General features: G+C 38.9%; 1 long non-coding RNA gene across 1 annotated transcript; it reads left to right on the forward strand.

The window, feature by feature from the left end:
- The first annotated feature begins 341 nt into the window (after positions 1-341).
- On the forward strand, positions 342-1,477 carry LOC139026265 (uncharacterized). The gene is made up of 3 exons (XR_011478024.1): positions 342-811; positions 1,129-1,148; positions 1,212-1,477. It is a non-coding gene; the product is annotated as an uncharacterized lncRNA (long non-coding RNA).
- The last annotated feature ends 10,133 nt before the right edge of the window (positions 1,478-11,610 follow it).

The raw sequence follows: 11,610 nt of genomic DNA on the forward strand, positions 1-11,610 counted from the left end.
CCTAGAATTCCTGATTCTACCTGGATTATGTTCTAGAGGCTTCCATTAAAGAACACCCTCTGTGTTCTGATAGACAGGTAACTCTTTATCCACAATATAGCAGGGGGTGTAAAGCCATAACACAACCTTTTTTCCAAAAGTTTACAAAGGGTTGGTAACAGGCTGATTGGTCGGCCTTTTGAGCCTGTAAAGGGTGCTTCATTATTCTTAAGTAGCGGAATGACTTTTTCTTCCCTCCAGGCCTGAGGGCACACACTTTCTAGTAAGCGTAAATTGATTATAATAAATTATTTTACTTATGCATTCTTATACATGTTGATAAATGTACAATATAGTTGTTAAGAGTTTAGAAATAGTTAAAAGGTTTATTCATGATAGTTWTTATCAAGTGTTACCATGGTCACCTCTATGTATATAATGAGATAATGTAAAAAAAAATGTGAACACTTGCAGTGCCTTTGTCCAAAAACAGCATTTATCAACAGGTGTTTTAGAAATCCCAGTGGGAAGATTTCCAGAATCAGGAGGGAATAAACAGGAAATCTGGATTCTCTAACAGGGATTGTCACTCATGGCTCCATCTTAAAACCATTGGTTCGTTTATCACTGGCCAACAAAATATAGTGTAGCAATCCTGACCTGGACTTAAACCTGTGTCCAGCAACTGTTAACCTAACAAATTAGCCGTTACGCCAAGAGATCTGAACCGCTTGATGAGGTTGCTAGGTGTTGGGTTAAAGTTGTTTCAATAGTTGTATAGGTYTAGGAATAAAGTAGTAACAATGTACTGTACAGTTCTGCCATTGTAGAGGTCGTTAGGCACAGATCTAGGATCAGAATACAGTAAATTACTGTACAGTTCTGCCATTGTAGAGGTCTTAGGCACAGATCTAGGATCAGAATACAGTAAATTACTGTACAGTTCTGCCATTGTAGAGGTCTTAGGCACAGATCTAGGGATCAGAATACAGTAAATTACTGTACAGTTCTGCCATTGTAGAGGTCCTTAGGTGTAGATCGAGGCAGAAAACAGTAAATTACTGTACAGTTCTGCCATTGTAGAGGTCCTTAGGTGCAGCTCTAGGATCAGGAAACAGTAAATTAATGTACAGTTCAGCCATGTTAGAGATCCTTAGGCACAGATCTAGGTCAGAATACAGTAAATTACTGTACAGTTCAGCCATGTTAGTGGTCCTTAGTCACAGATCTAGGATCAGCTTACCCAAACCAAAACCTAACTTAAAGGGGCCATCCAGGATTGGTACATCCAGTTTTGTTTAATTTTAAATTTGTGATTTATTGCTCTTGGTTCTTGTAGAATATAACTTAAAACTGCCTTGTGAACAGGTCAACAGTCGTTCCCCATCAGAACATTGAAGAATATTACTTAAAACTGCCTTGTGACCAGGTCAACAGTGTTTCCCATCAGAACATTGAAGAATATTACTTATAAACTGTCTTTGTGAACAGGTCAACAGTCGTTTCCCATCAGAACATTGAAGAATATACTTAAAACTGCCTGTGACCAGGTCAACTGTCGTTCCCCATCAGAACGTTGTAGAATATAACTTAAAACTGCCTTGTGACCAGGTCAACAGTCGTTCCCCATCAGAACATTGAAGAATATACTTAAAACTGTCTTGTGAACAGGTCAACAGTCGTTCCCCATCAGAACATTGAAGAATATTACTAAAACTGCCTTGTGACCAGTCAACTGTCGTTCCCCATCAGAACGTTGTAGAATATAACTTTAAAACTGCCTTGTGAACAGGTCAACAGTCGTTCCCCATCAGAACATTGAAGAATATAACTTAAAACTGCCTTTGTGACCAGGTCAACTGTCGTTCCCCATCAGAACATTGAAGAATATACTTAAAACTGCCTTGTGAACAGGTCAACAGTCGTTCCCCATCAGAAACATTGTAGAATATAACTTAAAACTGTCTTGTGACCAGGTCAACTGTCGTTCCCCATCAGAACATTGAAGAATATAACTTAAAACTGCCTTGTGAACAGGTCAACTGTCGTTCCCCATCAGAACATTGTAGAATATTACTTATAACTGCCTGTGACCAGGTCAACTGTCGTTCCCCATCAGAATTTGTAGAATATAACTTAAAACTGCCTTGTGACCAGGTCAACTGTCGTTCCCCATCAGAACATTGTAGAATATTACTTAAAACTGCCTTGTGAACAGGTCAACTGTCGTTCCCCATCAGAACATTGTAGAATATAACTTAAAACTGCCTTGTGGACCAGGTCAAACTGTCGTTCCCCATCAGAACATTGTAGAATATTACTTAAAACTGCCTTGTGACCAGGTCAACTGTCGTTCCCCATCAGAACATTGTAGAATATTACTTAAAACTGCCTTGTGACCGGTCAACTGTCGTTACCATCAGAACATTGTTAGATATAACTTAAAAACTTGCCTTGTGACCAGGTCAACTGTCGTTCCCCAATCAGAACGTTGTAGAATATTACTTAAAACTGTCTTGTGAACAGGTCAACTGTCGTTCCCCATCAGAACATTGAAGAATATAACTTAAAACTGCCTTGGACCAGGTCAACTGTCGTTCCCCATCAGAACATTGAAGAATATAACTTAAAACTGCCTTGGACCAGGTCAACTGTCGTTCCCCATCAGAACATTGAAGAATATAACTTAAAACTGCCTTGTGACAGGTCAACTGTCGTTCCCCATCAGAACATTGTAGAATATTACTTAAAACTGCCTTGTGACCAGGTCAACTGTAGTTCCCCATCAGAACATTGAAGAATATTACTTAAACTGCCTTGTGACCAGGTCAACTGTCGTTCCCCATCAGAACATTGAAGAAATAACTTAAAACTGCCTGTGAACAGGTCAACTGTCATTCCCACATCAGAACCCCAACTATAAGCTTGTTTTACTCCATTGTTTGTACACGATGTAAAGGTTTAAAACATGGTTAAAAACTATCATGTTGATCTCATGGATGGTCAGTCCTTGCATCGAGAACTCCGGATATGATTTTGAGAGTGGTTAAATTTCTCCAGTCCCATCCCTCAGCTGTTAACCACAACAAGTGGTGGGACGACCGGTTGTTGCTTTTTGAATCCCAGACTGCCCCTTTAAGGTGCCACCCTAGACATTGGTCTCAGAATAACCATGGAGATAACGTAGAGGTCTTAAAACATCTTAACAAAGTTTACATTCAATGTTGTATGTTTTTTATAACAGTATATCCCTGTATTGGGCAGCCTGAGATCCCTTCTCTAATGACTTCTGTCCTACTTCAGTTTCTATACAGTATATCACTTCTCTAATGACTTCTGTCCTACTTCAGTTTCTATACAGTAGATCCCTTCTCAATGACTCTGTCCTACATCAGTTTCTATACAGTATATCCTCTTCTCTAATGACTTCTGTCCTACTTCAGTTTCTATACAGATATATCACTTCTCAATGACTTTTTTCCTACTTCAGTTTCTATTACAGTAGATCCCTTCTCTAATGACTTCTGTCCTACTTCAGTTTCTATACAGTAGATCCCTTCTCTAATGACTTCTGTCCTACTTCAGTTTCTATACAGTATATCCCTGTATTGGCAGCAACATGTAGATCAGTAGAATAGTAACAATCCCACATGGTTTGTTGATAGGTTCCCTCTTGTTGGAACACTTTACACTGTGACATCAGAAAGAATACATTCTGGACCAATAACAGGCTTAGTATTACTAGTAGTTCTATATCCCATGGCTATCACTAATTGATATATTGGTTGTGTCCCAAATGGCACCCTATTCCCTATAGTGAACATCTTTTGACTAATGGTGCTCTATATAGGGAATATGGTTTCATTTGGGATGTACACATTGTCTTAAAAGAGCCTACGGTTGAATAACTATCTCTCTCTCTCTCTCTTTTTTTTTATTTCCCTCTACCCTTCCTCTTTCTCTCTCAGCACTATGTTCCTCTGGGCTTGGTTTCAGAAGCTATTCAGAAGCTATTCAGAGAAGTCTGAGAGAGAGAGACAAAGAGAGGGAGAGAGAGAGAGAGAGAGAGAGAGAGACAGAGAATTGAACAGTGAATGAGTAAACCTAATTTCCATGTCAAGAATAAGAGAGGGAACAGGAGAGAAACAAGGATTGATTATAAGAAGAGAAAAATATACACTAATCAGAAGATGTGGAGAGAAAGAGAAGCGGAATGAGAGGAAGGGAAGAGAGAGGGGGAGGGTGAAACGGAGAGAAAGAGAGGGGGGAGGGTGAAACGGAGAGAAAGAGAATTGGAAGGAGAGATGATGAGAGAAAAGGAAGAAGAAAGAGTGAGAGAAAGAGAGAGAGGGGGGATTGTGAAACAGAGAGAATGGGGCGCGTTCTAACAGAAAGAGGAAGAGAGAGCAGAGAGAGGAACTAAATATTTTCTTTCTCACCCCATGTGGCTTAAACTGTGAGAGAACTTTTTTCTTCAATCTGAATTCAACTGTAAAGCAGATTTAATCTCAGACTGATTCTTCTTGTGGGACTAGTTTTATTAGGATCCTACTAGTTGTCTGGATATAATACCAGTCTGTCTTTGAGATGGGGTCCAGAACTCTGCTACTTGTTCTGGGTGAGTCTAACCTTGTATATCTTTGGAACTTGACTAGTTGTGTGTTTGTGAGTGTTGTGGTGTGTGAGTGTGTGTTGTGTGTGTTGGTGTTGTGTGGTGTGTGTGTGTGTGTGTGTGTGTGTGTGTGTGTGTGTGTGTGTGTGTGTGTGTGTGTGTGTGTGTGTGGTGTTGTGTGGTGTGTGTGTGTTGTGTGTGTGTGTTGTGTGTGTGTGTGTGTGTGTGTGTGACGAGAGTGACAAATAGATAGAAAGGTGGTATTTCATAATTCATTGTCAGTTATAGTTGATATGGCTACAGAATATCAACCATTTACCAACCATGACCAACCATGGATATAGAGTGAATGTTACAACCCTATTAAGACATGTATAAAACTACAAGATTACCTAAAATTATGTACGGAACAAACACGATCCAGAGCATCCCAAACATGCTCAATGAGTGACATGTCTGGTGAGTATGCAGGCCATGGAAGAACTGAGACATTTTCAGTATAGTTGCAACATGGGCAGTGCATCATCATTCTGAAACATGAGGTGATGGCGGCGGATGAATGGCACGACAATGGCTTCAGGATCTCATCACGGTACCTCTGTGTATTCAAGTTGCCATCATGAATGCAATTGCGTTCATCGTCCCGAGCTTATGTCTGCCCATACCATAACCCCACCGCCACCATGGGCACTGTGTTCACAATGTTGACATCAGCAAACCACTCCCTAACAGACGTCATACATGTAGTCTGTGGTTGTTAGTCTTGTTAGGCGTACTGTCAAATTCTAAAAACGTTGGAGGCTTATAGTAGAGAAATTAAGATTCAATTCTCTGGCACAGCTCTGGTGGACATTCCTCAAGTCAGCATGCAATTACACACTTCCTCAACTTGAGACATTGTGGCATTGTGTTGTGTGACAAAACTGGACATTTTAGAGTGGCCTTTTATTGTCCCCAGCCAAGGTGCACCTGTGTAATGATCATGCTGTTTAATCAGCTTCTTGATATGCCACACCTGTCAGGTGGATAGATTATCGGGGCAAAGGAGAAACGCTCACTAAAGGATGTAAACAAATTTGTGAAAAAATTTGACAGACAAAAGTGTTTGTCCGTATAAGAAATTTCTTGGATATTTTATTTCATTTCATGAAACATGGGACCAACACTTTACATGTTGTGTTTATATTTTTGTTCAGTGTAGTTTTCTGACAGTTTAAGTGTGTATAGACAGTTTTAGTGTGTATAGACAGTGTTAGTGTGTATATTGTGTAGTGTATATTTAGTGTGTATACTTGTAGTGCATTCGGAAAGATTCAGACCCTTGACTTTTTCTATCATTTGTTTTATTACAGCCTAATATAAAATGGATTGATAATTTTGTTCCCCTTGTCAATCTACACACAATATCCCATAACAACATTTTTTTTTTTTTTGCAAATGTATTAAAGTAAAAAAACGAAAGACTTATTTAAATAAGTATTCAGACCCTTTGCTATGAGACTCTAAATTGAGCTCAGGTGCATCCTGTTTCCATTGATCATCCTTAAGGTGTTTCTACAACTTGATTAGAGTCCACCTGTGGTATCTATTAATTGGACATGATTTGAAAAGCACAGACCTATCTACAGAAGGTCCACAGTTGAGCAAACCCAAGCCATGAGGTCGAAGGAATTGTCCGTAGAGCTCTGAGACAGGATGTGGTTGAGAACACAGATCTGGGGAAGGGATCAAAACATGTCTGGAGCATTGAAGGTCCTCAAGAACAAGTGGCCTCCATCATTCTTAAATGGAAGAAGTTTGAAATCACCAAGACTGGCCGCCCGGCAACTGAGCGATCGGGGAAAAAGTAGTTTGTGTTATGGATGTAGTACTATGTTCAGTAGTTATGTTATGGATGTTACTAATGTTCAGTAGTTGTGTTATGGATGTTATGGATGTAGTACTATGTTCAGGTAGTTTATGTTATGGATGTTATGGATGTAGTACTATTTCGGATTATGTTATGGATGTGTACTATGTTCAGGTAGTTATGTTATGGATGTAGTACTATGTTAGGTAGTTATGTATGGATGTAGTACTATGTTCAGGTAGTTGTGTTATGGATGTAGTACTATGTTCAGGTAGTTGTGTATGGATGTTATGGATGTAGTACTATGTTCAGGTAGTTGTGTGTAATGGATGTAGTACTATGTTCAGGTAGTTATGTTATGGATGTAGTACTATGTTCAGGTAGTTGTGTAATGGATGTTATGGATGTAGTACTATGTTCAGGTAGTTAATGTTATGGATGTAGTACTATGTTCAGGTAGTTATGTTATGGATGAGTACTATGTTCAGGTAGTTTGTGTTATGGATGTTTGATGTAGTACTATGTTCGTAGTTATGTTAGGATGTAGTACTATGTTCAGGTAGTTATGTTATGGATGTTTTGATGTAGTACTATGTTCAGGTAGTTATGTTATGGATGTAGTACTATGTTCAGGTGGTTATGCTATGGATGATGTACTATGTTCAGGTAGTTATGTTATGGATGTATGGATGTAGTATATGTTCAGGTAGTTGTGTTATGGATGTTATGATGTAGTACTATGTTCAGGTAGTTATGTTATGGATGTTATGGATGTAGTACTATGTTCAGGTAGTTATGTTTGGATGTTATGGATGTAGTACTATGTTCAGGTAGTTATTTGTGGATGTAGTACTATGTTCAGGTAGTTATGGATGTTATGGATGTAGTACTATGTTCAGGTAGTTATGTTATGGATGTTATGGATGTAGTACTTGTTCAGGTGTTATGTTATGGATGTAGTACTATGTTCAGGTAGTTATGTTATGGATGTTATGATGTAGTACTATGTTCAGGTAGTTATGTTATGGATGTAGTACTATGTTCAGGTAGTTGTGTTATGGATGTAGTACTATGTTCAGGTAGTTATGTATGGATGTTATGGATGTAGTACTATGTTCAGGTAGTTATGTTTATGGATGTAGTACTATGTTCAGGTATTTATGTTATGGATGTTATGGATGTAGTACTATGTTCAGGTAGTTGTGTTTATGGATGTTATGGATGTAGTACTATGTTCAGGTAGTTATGTTATGGATGTAGTAACTATGTTCAGGTAGTTTGTTATGGATGTTATGGATGTAGTACTATGTTCAGGTAGTTATGTTATGGATGTTATGGATGTAGTACTATGTTCAGGTAGTTATGTTATGGATGTTATGGATGTAGTACTATGTTCAGGTAGTTATGTTATGGATGTTATGGATGTAGTACTATGTTCAGGTAGTAATGTTATGGATGTTAGGATGTAGTACTATGTTCAGGTAGTTAAGTTGTTATGGATGTTATGGATGTAGTACTATGTCTTTCATGGTAAGTTATGTTATGGATGTTATGGATGTAGTTATATGTTCAGGTTATGTTCTGTTATTCATTGCTGTCAGAATCTCACTGTTTCCAGGAAGCAACTCAGTAAAGGACTGACACTCGATGTCTATTTGGAGAGTCCTGAATGAGTCAGAGCTGGGTTCAAATACTACTCGATATATATTACAGTATTATTAAAAGTTAATATGGGCTTTATTGAGTTTGCCTAGCGTAATTGAACCAATAGAATAGTGTCTACAGTACAAACTCTGCCCATACAGTAACTTAGACAGGCTAGAAATGAAAGGATCTGAAATGTTTTAAATAGTATTTGAACCCAGGTCTGATATGAGTACAGATTTCTCTACTTCTTCACTTGACTGAGTGAGCATAGCCTTGCTATTGAGAAGACAGCCGAAAGCAGACCTGGCTCTCAAGAGAAGACAGGATATGTGCACACTGCCACAAAATTAGGTGGAAACTGAGCTGCCTTCCTAACTCCTGCCAAATGTATGACCATATTAGAGACACATATTTCCCTCAGATTCACCAGACCCACAAAGAATTTGAAAACAAATCCAATTTTCTTAAACTCCATATATTCCGCAGTGTGCAATCACAGCAGCTGTAAAGGGGTGAGTAACTGGTGGCAGTGAAGTCAGATGCAGGAGAGCAGAACTCGGTAATAAGCCGGAGCAGTTAAAATTCAAAACAACGGCATCAAGAATAAACCAACATGGGTACAAAACCCGACGCGCACCAGTAACCATGTGCACAAGCACTTACAACAAACCACACAAAGACATGGGGGGAACAGAGGGTTAAATACACAACACTTAATGAGGGAAATGAGAACCAGGTGTGTGGGAATACAAGACAAAACAAATGGAAAATAAAAAGTGGATCGACGATGGCCAGAAGACCGGTGAAACGCCGAACACTGCCCGACCACRGAACACTGCCCGAACAAGGAGAGGAACCGACTTCGGTGGAAGTCATGACAGCAGCAAGATTTGTGACCTGTTGCCAAAAGAAAATGCAACCAGTGAATAACAAACACCATTGTAAATTCAACKTATATAGATGTTTATTTATTTTCCATTTTGTACTTTAACTATTTTCACATCATTACAACACAGTATATTACCATAATATGACAGAGGCGAGAGGGGGAGAGAGATAGATCAAGCAGGGAGGGGTGGGAGAGGGGCAGAGAGAGCTACTGACAAAAACATGAGATGAAATATACAGAGAAGGAGTTCAAGGGAATACCTACACTCTTAGAAGAAATGCTTCCAAAGGGGTTCTTTGACTGTCCCCATAAAGTGTTTTTACTTTTTGGTTCAATGTAGAACTCTTTTGGTTTCCATGTAGAACCCTCTGTGGAAAGGGTTCTACATGGAACCCAAAAGAGTTCTTCCTGGAACCAAAAAGGGTTCTTCAAATGGTTATGCTATGGGGACAGTCGAAGAACCCTTTTCGGTTGTAGATAGAGAGGGAGAGGTCAAGAGAGATGGAAAAAGGAGAGAAAGACAGACAGACAGACAGACAGACAGACAGACAGACAGACAGACAGACAGACAGACAGACAGACAGACAGACAGACAGAACAGACAGACAGACAGACAGACCGAAACGCACAGACGCGAAGGCGAATTTAGAAATGGAAGAGAAAGAAGAGAGAGAGAGAGAAGAGAGAGAGAAGAAGAGAGAGAGAAGAGAGAAGAAGAAGGAGGGAGAGGGATGAACTCCTGACGAGGTTCTGTTGATGAAGGGTAGGTAGTCTATCATAACTTCATAACAGACCCTCACCTCTGTTGCGTGTGGTGTGTGGTGTGTGTGTGTGTGAGGTGTGTGCGTGTATATGTTGAAATGAAAAGTGAATGTCTTGAGTCAATAAGTAACTCAACCCTTTGTTATGAACAAGCCTAAATACGTTCAGTAGTAAAAATTGCTTACAAGTCACATAGATAATTTGCATGGACTCACTCTGTGGTTCAAGGATACTTTGTATTTTACATTATCACTAAATTATGTGGCCGAGACCACCTTTTCTTCTTAAAAAGTCCAAAAATCTTGACAAACGTTACTAGGTGACATCAAAAACATAATGGAAACAAATACCAAAAAGATAGTTTTGGGTGATATTTCCCCTTTATGTTTAGAACCAAGTTATAATGTCTCTGTCTTCTCTCCTATAACTTCAGTTAAGTAAACCTAGCTATAATATCTCTGTCTTCTCTCCTAAACTTCAGGTAGTAACAACTAGCTAAATATATCTCTGTCTTCTCTCCTATACTTCAGTTAGCGTAACCTAGCTATATATACTACTGGTCTTCTCTCTATACTTCAGTTTTAAACCTAGTTATAAATATCTCTGTTTCTCTCCTATACTTCAGTTTAGTAACCTAGTTTATAATCATCTCGTCTTCTCTCCTATACTCAGTTTAGTAACCCAGCTATAAATATCTCTGTCTTCTCTCCTAATACATCAGTTTAGTAACCATAGTTATAATATCTCTGTATTCCTCCTTATACTTCAGTTTAGTAACCTAACTATATATCTCTGTTCTCTCTCTATACTCAGTTTAGTAACCTGTTTAATAATAATTCTCTGTCTTCTCTTCCTATACTTCAGTTTTAGTTAACCTAACTATAATAATCTCTGGTCTTCTCTCCTATACTCAGTTTTAGTAACTGTTATAATATCTCTGTCTTCTCTCCTATACTTCAGGTTAGTAACTAGTTCATAATATCTCTGTATTCTCTCTCCTATACCTTCAGTTATTAGTACCTACTATAATATCTCTGTCTCTTCCTATACTTCAGGTTAGTAACCTAGCTATAATATCTCTGTCTTCTCCCCCTATACTCAAGTTTAGTACCTAACTATAAATAATACTCTTCTTCTCTATCCTATACTTCAGGTTAGTAACCTAGTATAATATCTCTGTCCTTCTCTCCTATACTTCAGGTTAGTAACCCTAGTTTATAAATATCTCTGTCTTCTCTCCTATAATTCAGGTTACGTAACCTAGCTATATATCTCGGTCTTCTCTCTAATACTTTCAGTTTAGTAACCTAGTTAAAATCTCTGTCTTCCTCTCCTATACTTCAGGTTTAGTACAGCTAAATGTTGCAATTGTGGGAGAAATAAGTATTTTAACTAGTGATTATACCATGTGCTTAAAATGCACTAGCTAATGGAAATAGGAGTGCCAAATTGGGACTGAAACAAATCGTAAAAAATAATACTATTGCATCCCAACGAGGTCCCAGTGTAGAAAGGGATGGGAATGGAAGCTAGCCCGAGGCAGTACTTTTCAGACCGGGCTAGTAGGACTCGGTAGAATCCCACTCTCCCCTCTCTCTCGCGCTGTCTCTCTCTCTTCTCTCCTCTCTACTCTCAAACCGGTCTTCATTTCAGTCCATACTGGGGATCTAAGGCCATAGATTGCCACGGGGGCTACATAGCCAAATGGGGAGAAATCATGTGATTGATACAGATGAAGTGTAAAAAGAGTTGGACAGGTGCCCTCACCCTGTGAAGTAATGCCACGTGTTTAAACACAGCACGAGTCTTGGATACTCGGAGGGAGCTTCTGAGACTTGATTGGTCAGTGTCAACCTGGGTTCAAATCGAGCA

Source organism: Salvelinus sp. IW2-2015, unplaced genomic scaffold (genome assembly GCF_002910315.2).
Source record: "Salvelinus sp. IW2-2015 unplaced genomic scaffold, ASM291031v2 Un_scaffold4259, whole genome shotgun sequence".
In the NCBI taxonomy this organism is placed as follows: Eukaryota; Metazoa; Chordata; class Actinopteri; order Salmoniformes; family Salmonidae; genus Salvelinus; species Salvelinus sp. IW2-2015.